This window comes from Manis javanica, chromosome 3, assembly GCF_040802235.1.
Source record: "Manis javanica isolate MJ-LG chromosome 3, MJ_LKY, whole genome shotgun sequence".
Taxonomy (NCBI): Eukaryota; Metazoa; Chordata; class Mammalia; order Pholidota; family Manidae; genus Manis; species Manis javanica.
In genome coordinates this window covers 35,228,422-35,243,629 of record NC_133158.1, presented here as the reverse complement: position 1 = coordinate 35,243,629, position 15,208 = coordinate 35,228,422, and the positions used below count along the sequence as shown (strand labels likewise).

Genomic DNA, 15,208 nt, shown 5'->3' with positions numbered 1-15,208 from the left:
CAAGAATAAAGGTATTTAATGCAAATAATTGGTTTCAAATGTGTTGAAAGGGATGGCGGAATAACAGGAAAAAGGAAATAGTTCTCAGACATCAGGAGGCTGCCTCCCTCCCTGGACAGAAGCCAAGAGCTCACAGTTGCTGCTGATCTGTGGGAGGCCCTGCCCCTGACCTTGCCCACAAAGCCTGCGCCCTCTGGCTGCTGCTCATGCTGCAAGTACCGACATCTACCAGAGATGGCGCCACAAACTACAAATAGTTTTTTTCTCCTACTTCACAACTGCCCACCGTGCCTCCCCAAAACCAGCCGGGAAGGGAGACAGGCAGGACATGTAGCTCAAAAGCTTCTAGCCTATGTGATAAGCAGGGAGCAGGGAAGGCAAGGATGGAGCTGACAGACAGAACATACATTGTTTATGTACAAAGGATTCCCACCCAAGTCATGATAGTGATTGCAGCCAACTGTAATAGTTTGCTTCTTTAAAAGCAAAGTCCATATTAATAGCTGTTGATTCTGAGTTTGGGGACTGTAGGTATTTTATTATTGTGTATATTTTCTAGTGTTCTCAAATTCTAAAAATCGCATAAATTCTAGAAAAAAAAAACTAGATTCCAAAAATTCTTTCAAAAAAAGGACTTACTGAGAAGAGACTATCCAAAATACAAATGCTTCTTGTGTTAAGGGGGTAAACCTACAGAATTTTTTCCTTCTGTTTTAAATTTCCAAATAGTCATCGACACTTGTATTAAATTATAGAAAAACTGTATAATAGAGAAGCTCTTGGGTTTTTGCTGAATTTTACAGAAATGTCATGGTTTGGAGGAAGTAGGATGTTGTTAAAAACAAGACAACAGCTTGCTGCTCATGCTAAGCCCCCCATCACCAAACCAAGATTTAATGTAATTACAGTTTCGCCTCTCCCAGAAATGGAATCTTAAATCAACTGACCAGGAATTTCCTGATCAGCACATCTTAGGTAATCTGCCTGACAGACCCCTAAGGGTAAGTAAACTTGCAATAACCAAGTTGATTTTTTGCCTAGTAAACTTGCTAATTCCTGCTCCCTACTGTCCATAAATCTTTCATTTTGTACAGTTCCTCAGAGCTCCTTTCTGTCGGCTAATTGGATGCTGCCTGATGCATGAATCATTGAATAAACCCAGTAAGATCTTTAAAATGTACTCGACTGAACTTTTTTTAACGTCAAGAATATTATTTTAAGCTCTTATAATCACATGGAAGATTAGCTTTAGACATCTGTTCCTGCAGACAGCACACTTTAAAAAGAAAAACAATGCAGCAGTCCGTGGACTGGGATTGCTTATTCATTCAGTAGGTGTTTGCTGAGTGTCCTCGTACATACTCCTCCGATGGACGAGTGGGTGTCTCAGGTTGCTGAATTGGAAATACAGAGATGGATAAAATGGTGTCTCAGTGTGATATTATAATTTATAACAAATACATATTTGGCTATTCAGATGACCAAAATACATTTCTTATGTATATTTGGTCTTTGGCCACAGTTCATGGCTCATAGCTCCAAAACCCTTAGAGTTTCCTGAGCAGTAAGAGCATCTTTTGTTATATTTGGTCTCTGGTCCTCAGTTCCTGAAATCGCTTTAGAGCCATAAGGCTGAAATGGGTGTCTTGTTATTCATAATAAACCCCTACTCCCAACAACTGGCTTTATGTTAATGAAAACTTGAAGGGGGTGCAGGGCTGGCTTCCAGGGGAACTAACCCTGAACAGAGGAGTAGAACTTCAGTCCCACAACCTGATTTCAGAACTAAGTCAAATCAATCCCCAATGGCCAATGGTTTAATCAATCGTGCCTATGCAATGAAGTTTCCACAAAACCCCCAAGAGGAGGGCATTCAGAGTCCTAGGTTGGGAACAAGAACACTTCCGTGTGCCACGGTGCTGAGCCCCCAGCTCCATAAAGACAAACGTTTCTTTGTTCAGGACTTCACCCTATGTATCTCTCTCTTCATATGGACGTTCATTACTATTCTTTAACACCCTTTGTAATAAATCAGTCATCTAGTAAGTAAATGGGTTTCCTGACTTCTGTGAGCTGCTCTAGAAAATTAATGGAACCCAAGAAGAGGGCCGTGGGAACCTCTGATTTACAGCCAGTTGGTCAGTAGAATAGGTCACACCGGGATTGGATTGGCATCTGAAGTGGAGAGTGGTCTCCTAGGACTTGGGCCTTTATCCTGCGGGATCTGATGCTATCTCTGGATGGATGGTGTCAGAACTGAGTGGAACTGTAGGACACCCAGCCGTTATTGGAGCATTGCTTGGTGGTGTGAGGAACCCGCACGCCCCGCCCGACCACATCTGAACTGGTGACCAGAACTTCTAACAGTCTAGTAGGGAAAGCTGACAAGCAAACAAGGTTTCATCTGGGACACAGACCAGCAAAGGAGCTTTTGTCCCTGCCCACATATTTTTGTATGTTTGGATTTTTGCAGGACTGTACCTAATGTCTGTAAACAAAGACAAAATAAAGTTTAAAGTAATAGCATGCAAGTTACCCTAGAAAATGCAGGATGTTCTGGAGGCTTGATGAACAGCCTCAACCCAGTGTCAAATGTGGGCAGGAGAGGAGGTGGGCAACCCAAAGGATGCTTCTAAAGGAAGAGGCATGAGCCTTTTCTACTGGGAGATGAACTGTTTATAGGGTTGTAATACGTTTTCTCATATAATGTCCTCCTCTCAGCTAGGTAGGTATATAGGCAAAGCATTCCTATGTTTCCGATACACTCCCACTGCTCCCGCACTTCAGTTCTCGTACCAGATGTGTGGGGTTCCCACACATGAAGAAATTCTCCAACATTAGCCGGGTGTCCTCCAAGTCAATTCAGCTCAGCCACTGCGGACCCGCAGACATCACCAGATCCACAGGACTGCCCTGCTTCAGAGGCCAACCACAGGTTCAGGCTGTCACCTGTATTTCTGACCAACCTTTAAACCGAGGGTCCCATGACCCCTACTTGGGTTGAATAATTTGTCAGAGTGGCTCACAGAACTCGGGGAAACAATTACTTACACTTACTGGTTTATTATAAAGGTATTATAAAGGATATGGATGAACAGTGAGATGAAGACGTTCCTAGGGTGAGGCCTGGGAGAATCCTGTGTGCAGGCACTTGTGTCCCCATGGAACTGGGTGTGCCATTCTCCTGGCACTTGGATGTGTTCACCAACCCGGAAACTGTCTGAACTCTGCACTTCGGGTTTTTCTGGGGGCTTTACCATGGAGGCATGACTGATCATGCATCCGTCTCCAGCCCCTCTCTGCTCTCCGGGGGTGGGGGTGGGATTGACAGTTGCAAGTTTCTTATGGAGAAGCCCACCAGAGGTCCCTTCATTAGAGCAAAAGACACCTCTATCACCCGGAAAATTCCAAGGGACTTAGGAGCTCCATCTCAGGAGCTGGGGTCAAAGACCAAATATTAGAACAGAAGATGTTTCTAAGTGTTCTTACCACTCAAAAAAACCATAAGGGTTTAGGAGCTCTGTGCCAGGACTGGGGGCAGATATACATACATATATGTATACACATATATATATACACACAAAATATGTTCAATATTTTCTATCTTCTACTATTTCACAGCAGTTAAGTAAAACCAATCCCATTTTACAGATCTAGGAACTGAGCAAGACAAGTGGCTCCTGGAAGGTCACATGACCCCCTGGTTGGTAGAGTAAGAATTAAAACCAGTTCTCCTGACATCCAGGCCACTGCTAAGGACACTTCCCAAGACACATTTTTAAAAAATTAAAATATTTTCCTGTTTTCATTCTCATTTTGAGTTTGAGATGTCCAGGCAAACAGGAGCTGGATCCATCTGTTTGATCTCTTCTACACTAATAAATCTGTTTTATTTTGTGGGGTCAGCTGAGGGACACACTGACCCAGCGATATTAGTCATTAGAAGAAAAGAGCGAAAAGCTTGTCCAGGAGCTTCCGTGGAGCACTTTGCTGTTCTCCAGCTCCAATGTCTGACCTCTGACAGGGGATGGGATGCTTGCCTGCCACAGAACTGCGTGCCTGTCAGCAAAAACGGGCTGCATTTGGATGCTGAAGATATGATAACCTGAAAAGCTTCAACTTTAAAGATCAGGCTCTTTTCTTCCCAGGCAGGAGAAAATGACCCCCTCTGTGTGTGCTCAGCTGTTAATTTTGCTGATGCTGTTTCCATCTGTGATCCTTGCACCTCATTGCAAATCCGAGCACAGGACATAGACATTGGGAAGTTCTTTAAGAGACCTAGCAAATGCACACTTATTACTATTCCCATCTCACACAGGAGGACATTGAGAGTCAGAGAGGCAGAGTAATGTGGCCATGATCCCTGAGTGCCTGACCCAGATCATGGGCCAAACGTGTTTACCTGTATTTGGGGGTCGGGGACTAGGGTGAGGTTAGAACACCTCTCCAAACTCCTCAGGACAAGAGGGTTTTGTTTAAAAAAAAAATGTTTTTTTTTTCCAGACAGGGAGATGGATCACGTGCCTATTTAAAATATCTTCATGGTCTTTGGCTCAATGACCAGAAAATCACAGCTTGTGAAAAGTCATCATTTTTTAAAACGACATGATATATTAGGTGGAACATGGTAGCTTCTTGAAGAGTATCTATTAAATCCTGGCTTGAACATTAATTATAAGGCTTAACTGTGAGTAGAGACCAGTTATTGTCTCACTTTGTTCTTGAGCACCTCCAGGGACAAGGGAGTGATTATCATTTAACCAATCTGTTCACTCATTCTGCTCTATGTCCATCCAAAATCTGCCTTCTCAGAGCTCCTCTCTCTCCATCAGTCTAAATTCCACCCTTGGGAGCACCGCACAGGACCAGCCTGACCACCGCCTCCTCCCACACTGCTGTTGCCCTCCGCAAGCTGGACCCAAGCTGACAGCAGGAGCACACGCCATGACAGCACAGTTTGAGGGTTAAGTCCCAGACTGGAGCCTGCCGCCTGCACACAAGTCCTGGCTCTTTCACAAACTGTAGCGTCTTTACCAAAAAAAAATCTCAGCTTCCTTCCTGTCCTTAGAGAGCTGATTTTGCACTTAATAAAAAGTTTATTCCTTCATGAATAAACTTAGAACTGTATTGGTCAGACTTCTCCGGAGAAACAGAATCAATAGGCTATGCACATCAGGTGTGTGTGTATAGATACACGTGTAGGTATGTATAAAGATTTATTATAAGGAATGACTCACATGATCACAGAGGCTTGCAAACTGGCAAGATGTGTGACCAGCAAGCTAGAGATCCAGGAGAGCCAATGGTGTAGTTCCTGTCGGGGTCTGAAGGCCCGAGAGCCAGAAGCGCCCATAGGTATAAGTTGCAGTCTGAGGGCAGGAGAAGACTGATGTCCCCACTCAAGCAGTCAGGCAAAGCAAGTCCCCTCTCACTCAGACTTTTTGTTCTATTCAGGTCTTCAATTGATTGGATCCATACTGGGGAGGGCAATCTGCTTTATTCAGTCTACTGATTCACATATTAATTTTACCCACAAACACCCTCACAGACACACCCAGAACACTGTTTGACCAAATGTGTGTGTACTCCTGAATCCTGCTAGCAGAAGGGTTGGCCCGATCAAGCTGACTCACAAAAATTATCCATCATGAGAGTTACCAGTTTCCTTTACGCACTACTTTCTTGGCATCCCACAAATTTTGAAATGCTGTATTTTCACTATCATTCAGTTCAAAATATTTTCAAAATTTCCTTGTGATTTTTATATTTATTGCTTATTTAAAAGTGGTTTAATTTTCTAATATTTTTAAGATCTTGTGGATAGCTTTTAACTGTGGTAAAATACGCACAATATAAAAATTACCTTCTTGACCATTTTTAGGCATAGTTAAATGTCATTAAGTACATTCACATAGCAACCACCAACACCATCCAGCTCCAGAACTCTTTTTCATTTTGCAAAACTGAAACTCTGTCCCCATTAAACACTAACTCCCCCTTTCTCCCTACCCCAACCCTTGGCCACCCCCATTCTACTTTCTGTCTCTGAATCTGACAGTTTTAGGGACTTCATACATGGAATCATACGGTATTTGTACTTTTGTGACTGCCTTCTTTCACGTAGCATAATGTCCTCAAAGTTCATCCATACGGTAACATGTGTCAGGATTTCCTTCCTTTTTAAAGCTGACTGATGTTCCATTGTGTGGATAGACCACATTTTGTTTATCCATTCATCCATCAGTGGACACTTGAGTTGCTTCCACCTCTTGGCAATTGTGAATAATGCTGCTGTGACCATGGGTGTACAGATATCTCTCTGAGACCCTGTTTTCAATTCTTTTGGATGTATGCCCAGAAGTAGAATTGCTGGAGTCAATGGTAATTCTATTTTTAATTTTTTGAGGAACTGCCATACTGTTTTCCACAGAGACTGCACCACTTTACATTGCCATCAACAGTGCACAAGGGTTCCAATTTTTCTACATCCTTGCCAACACTTGTTAATTTCTGAGTTTCATTTGTTTGTTTTATAGTGTCTCTCCTCCTAATGGGTGTAAAGGAGAGCCTATTTTGATTAACATCTAATTTAATACAAATTTTGAGACTGGTGTTGTGTTCCAGCACATGGTATATGTGCAGTGAATATTTCACTACTTGCAAAGAATATGTACCCTGCAAGAGTTCAGCATAATATTCTACAATTATCAATGTGCACAAGTTTGTTGACAGCGTTATTTAAATATTGTATATCTTTACTGATGTTTCACTTTACTTTCTTGTCTCCTGAAACTTGTTAAAATCTTCAATATTATGAACAACTTTATGCTAATAAATCTGGCAACCTAGATGAAATTAACAAATTCCCTGAAAAACACAACTTGCCAAAACAGATACAAAAAGAAATAAAAAATCTGAATGATCCTTTAACTATTAAAAAAATTAAATGTGCAATCAAATACTTCCCCATAGATAAAAATTCAGGTCAAGATGTTTTCTCTGCAGGAATTCGATCAGACATTTATGGAAGAAATAATACTAATTTACACAATCTCTTCTAGAATACAGAGGAAGTAGAAGTGCTGCCCTACTCTTTAGCAGGCCAACATAACCCTGACATCAAACTTCGACAGAGACATTATAAGAAAAGAAAAATTACAGATCAATATCCCTCTTATATATAAGCAGAAAAATCCTTAACAAAATATTAGGAAATAGAATCCAGTGGCTTATCCCAGGAATGCAAGTTTGGTCTAATGTTCAAAACTCAATCAATATACAACACATTAACAGAATAAAAGGAGAATATAATGGGACCATTTCATTAAGGTAGAAAAAGCATTTGAGAACATTCAATACCTGTTCATGATAATAACTTTCAGCAGAGTAGAAAGAGAAGGGAACTTCTTCAACCCAATAAAATATATATGAAATACATACAGTTAACAACATGCTTCAGGATGAAAGAAGGAAAGACTTCCCCCATATTAGCAAAAAGGCAAGGACGTCTAATCTCACCACTTCCTCTCAACATTGTACTGGAAATCCAGCCACTGCACAAGGTAACAACAATAACAAAGAATACATGTTGGAAGGAAGAAATAAAGTGTGTCTATTCGCAGGCAACGTGATCCTATATATAGAAAATCCAAAGAATCTTAAAAAAAAAGAAAAACTTCAAAAATAAATAAGTGAATTTAGCAAGGTTGCAGGATTCAAGATCAGTATATAAAACCTGTGTTAATATATACTAGCAACCAGCAATTGGAAAATATAAAAGGATGCCATTTAAATAGTTTTAAAAACATCAAACATTTAGAAATGAATGTACTGAAGTAAGTGCATGTTCTCTACACTGTAAACTACAAAACAATGATGAAAGTAAAGAAGATTTTAGTAACTGTGCAGATATACTATGTTCATGGAGTGTAGGACTGAAATAAGATGTCAGTTTTTCCCAAATTCACCTATAGTTTCAACATAGATAAAAGAAAAAAACCAACAAGCTGTTTAGTAGAGATTGATAAGCTGGTCCTAAAATGTATATGAAAATGCAAAGGGTCTAGAATAGACAAAACAATTTTGAAGAACAACAAATTCAGAGGACTTAGACTTTTTTATTTCAAGACTTATTATAAAGCTATAGCAAACAAGCTTTATGTAATCAAACTTTTATGGTGTTTACAAAGAACAGATAAATAGCTCCATGGAATAAAACAGGGTCCAGAAATAGGTCTCCATATCTAATCAGTATATTTTTTTACAAAGATGATAAGTTAATTCAAGTGGGAAATGAAACTTTTTAATGAGTTCATAACAACTGGATAATCAAATCCATACATAAAAAATAATTTGAAATATAGCTAGAACTATATTATCTTCTAAAAGAAAACAAAGGAGAATACCTTTGTGATATTGGGGCACAGATTTCTAAGTAACAAAACCAAACAAGAAAAAGATGGATTAAATGAAATATACTGGATTACATGAGAACTGGAATTTTCTACTCTTTGAAGACACTGGTAAGAGAATGAAAACACAAGCCACAGACCAAAAGATATTTGCAGATCATATATCTGATAAAGACTTGTATTCAGATGACACAAAGAACTCTCAAAACTCAGTAAGAACATGAACAATCCAATAAAATAGACACCAGGCTTGAACAGACACTTTCACAAACATATATGAGTGACAAATAACTACATGAAGAGATACTCAACATCATTATTCATTAAAGAACTGCAAATGAAAACCACAATGAGATGCCATGACATATCTATTAGAATGGCTAGGAGGGAAAGCACTGACCATACCAAATGCTGGTGAGGAGGCTGTGGAACTGGGCGCTCATGCTCTGCTGGGGGAGTGGAAAATGTACAACCATTTTGGAAATCAGGTTGGCAGTTTTTTTAAAAAGCTAACAGATACCTACTATATGATCTGGCAATCTCACCCCTAGGTATTTACCCAGAGAAATGAAAGTACATGTCCCATAAAGACTTGTATATAAATGTTCACTGTGGCTTTCGTTGATACAGCCCAAAACTGAAAATTATCCAAACACCCATCAACAGATGAGTGGATAAACAAACTACACTGTATCCACACAATGGAATATGTCTCAGCAATAAAAATGAATGAGGTATTGATTCATACTACAACATGGAGGAATTTCAAAATAACTTTGCTGAACAAAAGGAGCCAGACATAGAAAGAGTCATACCATGTGATTCCACTTATACAGAGATCTAGACAATGCAAACCCATTTATAGAAACAGAACACAGATCAGTGGGTGCCTGGGGATAGATAACATGAAGTGGGGGCGTAGGAGGGAAGAATCATAAAGGAACATCAGGAAACTTTTTGGGGGTGTGGGATATGTTCATTAACTTGATTACTGTGTTGGTCTTCGTATAGAATAAAGATATATATGTACACACATACACATACACATATATCAGAACACATCAGATTGTAAACTTTAAATATGTACTACTTATTATATGTCAATTACACCCCAAAGGTATTTTCAAAAGTGAAAAAATAATGAATAAGCACGGCATAAACTGGGAGAAATTATAATACTTATATCTAACAAAGCACTTGTTTCCAGAATACATTTAAAAACTCTAATACATGAATGCTGAAAAGACAATCTGATAAAAAAAAGGAAGGGTGGTAAAAAATGAGCAGACACTTCATAAAAGAAGATGCATGAATGGCCAGTACTACACAAGAGTGCCTGCCATCATTAGTCATCAGAGAAATGCCAAGCGACACCACAGATACCATTTCCCACCCAGCAGACCAACTGAAACAAACAAGAGGGACGACCCCAAATATTCCCAAGGCCATGGAACACTGGAATGCTCACACATTGCTGGTGGGAGTACGAGATGGCACAACTGCTTCAGAGAGTTGTTTAGAGGTTTCTTGCAGAATTACACAAACTCTACAACCCAGCAATCCCACCACTAGGCATTAATCCAAATAAAATGATACATACAAATAAAATGATATGTACACACAAAAAATCCTGTGCACAAACGAACATAGGAGCTTTATGCATAATAGCTCCAAACTGGAAGTAACTCACATGCCCATCAACAGGAAGATGCATGAATCGTGGTGTACGCATAAAATGGAACACACCAGTCAGCAAAAAGAAGGGAAAAAATGATTACAAATGTGAAGACACAAACAAATATAGGCAAATGTTGAATGAAAGAAGCCAGACACAAAAACAAGGCATACTGTATGATCCCATTTACTTAAGGTTCAAGAACAGATCAAATCAATCTGTCCTGTTAGAAATCAGAGCAGTGGGGGCCTCTAGTGGGGAGGGAAATTAATTGGAAAAGGACAATTCATTCCTGAGGCGATAGACAGGCTCCATCCCTTGATTTGGCAAATGAATGAATGCATAAATACTTAGGACTGGGTCTTACACCTGAATTAAAATATAATTTTTTACATTTCAATTTTTATTTTAATAGTTCAACACACGTGGGTGCCCAGTGTGCTCCAGTTTATTGTTTCCTGTATGCAGCCCTCACTGAATCCTCACATCACCTGGTGAGGTGGGTGCTATTACTATTCCCATCTGATGGGTGAGAAAACACGGGTGCAGGACCACTTGCCCAAGGTTGGCGAGGTGGAAAGGCAAGTAAGGGCACTGACCGGAGAAGGTGGGGGCTCTTTGTCACCATGCCACCTGTTGTAGGCCCTGTGCTGGCTGCTGGGAGCCCTCCCTGAGCCTCTGGGCCGTGTGGATGGGTGATGGCCGTAGTGTGGCAAGGACCTGAGGATGACAGTCAGGGGCAAGGCCTGAGTCCACCTGGAAAGATGGTGAAGGAGGTGGACCCAGTGAGCATGGCGGCCACCAGCCCCCTGAACCCAAGACATCTGGGCCGGTGCCTCATCTGCTCAAGCCTTTCCACATCCTCCTGGCCTTTGGCCTCCACTCCCAGACCCGGGATCTGCCTGGGAGGAAAGTAATAGTAAAGGTAATTACGGAGAGCCTCTGTGGAGAGTGTCAGAATCGGAGGAAGCCTCCACAGGGATTGTGCTGGACGCACACGTTCTCTTCCTTCACTTTCATTCATGTTCTTGGAAAGGGGCCCCCAGAGGTTGGCATGGGCCTCAGTCATGCTTGGTTTACCTCCATTTGCCTTCTGAGAAGAAAGGATTAGTAAGTATGGGTGTCAGAGGGTGTCCAGGCCAACATGAGGATTCTGCCAAAGGAATCCCATTAAAAGCAGTCATTAAAACTGGGCTTCCAGAGAGTCCAGATATAAACCCAAGTATTTAGTATGTGGTCAACTCATATTTGACAAGAGAGCCAAAATATTCAGTGAAGACAGTCTCTTCAGTAAACGGTATGGGTTCCAATAAGAGGGAAGGGTATGGAGCCTCTTTAGGCTTAGACTTGTAACTGATGCAGGCTGGTGCCATTGGCATTCTAGTGGGCAAAGCAAGGCATAAATCACCCCACAGACTGTGCAAATATCTGCCACATCACACTGCAGAAGGCAGATATTAGGGAAATGTCTATCAAAACCACAATGAGATACCACCTCACACCCATTCGGATGGCCACGGTCAGAACAACAGAAAATAACAAGTGTTGGTGAGGATATGAAGACACTGAAACCCTTGTGCACTATTGATGGGAATGTAAAATGGCGAAACCATTGTGGAAAACAGTGTGTCAGTACCTCAAAAAGTTAAAAACAGAAACTGTATGATGCAGCAATTCCTCCACTGGGCATACATCCAAACCATTTGAAAGCAGGGTCTGAAACAGCTTTCAATGCTCACAGCAGCATTATTCACAACAGCCAAAAGGTAGAAAGCAACCCATGTCCACTGATGGTTGAACAGAAAACCAAAGTGTGGTCTAACCATACAATGGAATATTAGTCAGCCTTAAAGAGGAAAGTCTGACACACACTACCATATGGATGCACTTTGAGGGAATTACAGTGAGTCAAAGACAGCAGTTACAAAAGGACAAATATCATGTGATTCCACTTACATGAGGTCCCTACAATAGTCAGATTCATGGAGACAGAAAGTAGAATGGTGGGTGCAGGGGGCTGGGGGAAAGGATGGGGAGGCGTTGTTTAATGGTGACGAGTTTCAGTTTTGCAAGATGAGTTCTGGAGATTGGTTGCATAACTTACCACTACTAAACTGTACAATTAAAAATAGTTTCAATGGTAAACTTCATGTGTATTTTACCAAAAAAACTTTTTTTAAGGTATAGATATTGAGATTGGTGGAGGAGTGGGACCATTTTCGCAAAGGATCCATCACGGTTAGTTGGGTTCTAAGCTGCAGGACCTTCCCAGGCTACCTTAACCCCTCTGAGCATCACCCATTACTTCATCTTTGAATTGAGGATGAACTGCATTCCATCCATCTTATTTCCATTTCACAGAGAAGTACATGAGACAGTTGAGGGCCTTGCCTGAGGCAGGCTGCACCCTGTGGTTCCCTAGTAAAGTAGGATATGCCCTAATGATCTGGGGCAAACTCCACCCTGAAGGGGAGGGGTAGCTCACTACTCACTCTTGCAAAGCCTAAAGGGGAGACAAGTTTGATAATCCCGACTGGAGGCAGTGAAAAGAGGCAAGTGTTGTCACAAGGCCTCCCCTTCTTGAGTCCAGTAGGACAAAGTGGACCAGATGTGAATCTCCGGGAAGGGGCCAGACCATGGGCTGTGTTAGAAACATCCCACCCAAGACAGTTTCCTTCCAAGGTAGGGCAAGCTCACCAGAAAGGGCTGGAGATAGATGTTATTATTAGACTGGGCATAGTTTGGGATTTTTTAACCAGAAAGTGACCAAAAATCATGAGATCTACCCAAAAGATGGGGAGGCTCAAGTCCCTAGAGCAGGTTGGAAAGGGGCACTTCTGAGAATGAATAATGCTTACATGCTACTGAATCCCACATGTTCAAAATCCAGTGCCACTTTGACATTCTTCTTCCAACCCATCTTAGAAATGCACAGGATTTCCTATGTTTATCGCAGCACTATTTACAATAGCCAAGGTAGGGAAGCAACCTAAGTGTCCATCAGTAGATGAATGGATAAAGAAGAGGTGGTACATATACACAATGGAATATTATTCAGCCATGGGAAGAAAACAAATCCTACCATTTGCAACAACATGGATGGAGTGGAGCTAAAGGGTATTATGTTCAGTGAAATAATCCACACCTAGAAAGACAAGTACCAAATGATTTCCCTCATATGTGGAGTATAATAACAAAGCAAAACTGAAGGAATATAACAGCAGCAGATTCATAGACTCCAAGAAGGGACTAGTGGTTACCAAAGGGGAGGGGTGGGGAAGGGCAGGTGGGGAGGGAGGGAGAAGGGGATTGAGGGGTATTATGATTGGTACACATGGTGTGGAGGGGTCACGGGGAAGACAATGTAGCACAGAAAAGACAAGTAGTGACTCTGTGGCATCTTACTACACTGATGGACCGTGGTATGGGAGGGACTTGATAGTATGGGTGAATGTAGTAACCACAATGTTTTTCATGTGAAACCTTCATATGAGTGTATATCAATGACACCTTAATAAAAAAGAAAAAGAAGTGCACAGGATTGGGTAAGCTTTGGGGCTGCAAACACAGAACACCAACTCTGGCCTACTTAATCCAAAAATGGAGCTTACCGTTAGGATACCAGTGCCTCCAGGATGGCTGGGAGTCTGGAGGGACAGGTTTGCAAAATTGGCTGGAACCTGAATAGAATGGGATCTTCAGCAGACCTTCTGCGGCAGAAGTGGGCCACTCTGCCTGTCCCCATTTCAGGACACTCAACTGTCCATTAGCGTGGCTCCTGCTGAAGGACCCAAACCTAGCTGACAGCATTGGGTTGGCCAAACCTAATTCACATACCTTTCTATGCATTCCTGGCTGGGCTGATGGGAAGCGTAGATGGATGTAATGGCTGCTGTAGGTGGACTCCCAGCAGCCCCCTTCAGTGGCGAGGCCCTATTTTATTTCCTTAGCTGCCAGAACGTTTGCCTGCACACAGCTCAATCGAGTCCCTGATAGCTCTGTCCTAGGTGCAGGGGGGCTGCCTCACCAAAGTTAAGTCTCTCTTTCTGAGGGCAGAACCCGATGACTGGTGAATGGAGGGCTGTTTACAGAGGCCTGTCCTCCTATGCTCCCACCTCTGTTTGGCCCATCTCCCAGCCCAGAGCTCCCTCCACCACCTGCTCCCCTGGCCTGGTATCACCTGAGGCCTTCATGCAATTGTGTGGCAATTAAATTCCCTCAGTCCCTGACACCCTCCCGGGTACTGCTCCCCAGGGCTCTCTCCAGTAAACATGTTGCACAGAAATTTCTCTAGCAGAGATTGTTTCCCTGGGAACCTAACCTGCAGCAGAGAACATGGTTCTCGCTTTTCTTTTATCGGTGGCTCCCGTCAAAAATCCACTCCACAGAGGTGACAGACACCTCTTCCACCCCAGCCTGCCTTCCGCCGGAGCCCGTAACCTTGCAGCTGAACACATATCCCAGTTTCCCGCGCAGCCGTGGTCATGTGGTCCTTTTGTGGCCAATAGGATGCAGGTAGAGTTGCGGGAGCCACTTCTGGGCAATAGTTTGTAAACAGTCATGTGAGCCACTCCTGGCCAATAGTATGCAAGCAATGTCATGTGAGTAGCTCAGCCTGTGTCTTTGGAAGGCAGGAATTTGTCTTCTGCTTCCACGTTTCCCGCCCCCTCAAAGTGGGAAGAGGGAGGTGGAATGGCCGTTTTAGACTCAGGAGCCACACCTAAAGGACAGCAGTACAACAGCTAGGGCCTGCATTTTTCCAGAGCTGGATTAACTGTGGACCACTTGCATTGACTTTTATGAGAGAGCGACACATAATTCCAGATAATTTAAACTTGCTGTTATTTTTGGTGTCCGTTATAGCAGGCAAGTTTTTACGCTAATGAATACAGAGGACTGTATAAAAGGAAGATTGGGTATTGAAAGGACTATAAATAAAAAGGGGCGTCTAATACCCACAACAACACGGACCCAGAGGGCGTCACCTATCTGCCAGCCCCAAATCTCAAGTTCCCCTCCCCACGCACAAAGTTTCAGCACAACCAAGGCTTCCTGGAGGATTCATTTAGAGTGGATTCTGAAGTATTGACAAAGTGATCAGCTTGGCAGCGCTGGATGGATG

The 15,208-nt window shown here is 42.3% G+C and overlaps 1 long non-coding RNA gene across 1 annotated transcript; it reads right to left on the bottom strand.

Annotated features, from left to right (window-relative positions):
• Positions 1 to 1,265: 1,265 nt before the first annotated feature.
• On the bottom strand, positions 1,266 to 14,511 carry LOC140848146 (uncharacterized). The gene is made up of 3 exons (XR_012128689.1): positions 14,408 to 14,511; positions 13,698 to 13,766; positions 1,266 to 1,394 (listed from the first exon to the last, which is right to left on the bottom strand). It is a non-coding gene; the product is annotated as an uncharacterized lncRNA (long non-coding RNA).
• Between the last annotated feature and the right edge of the window lie 697 nt (positions 14,512 to 15,208).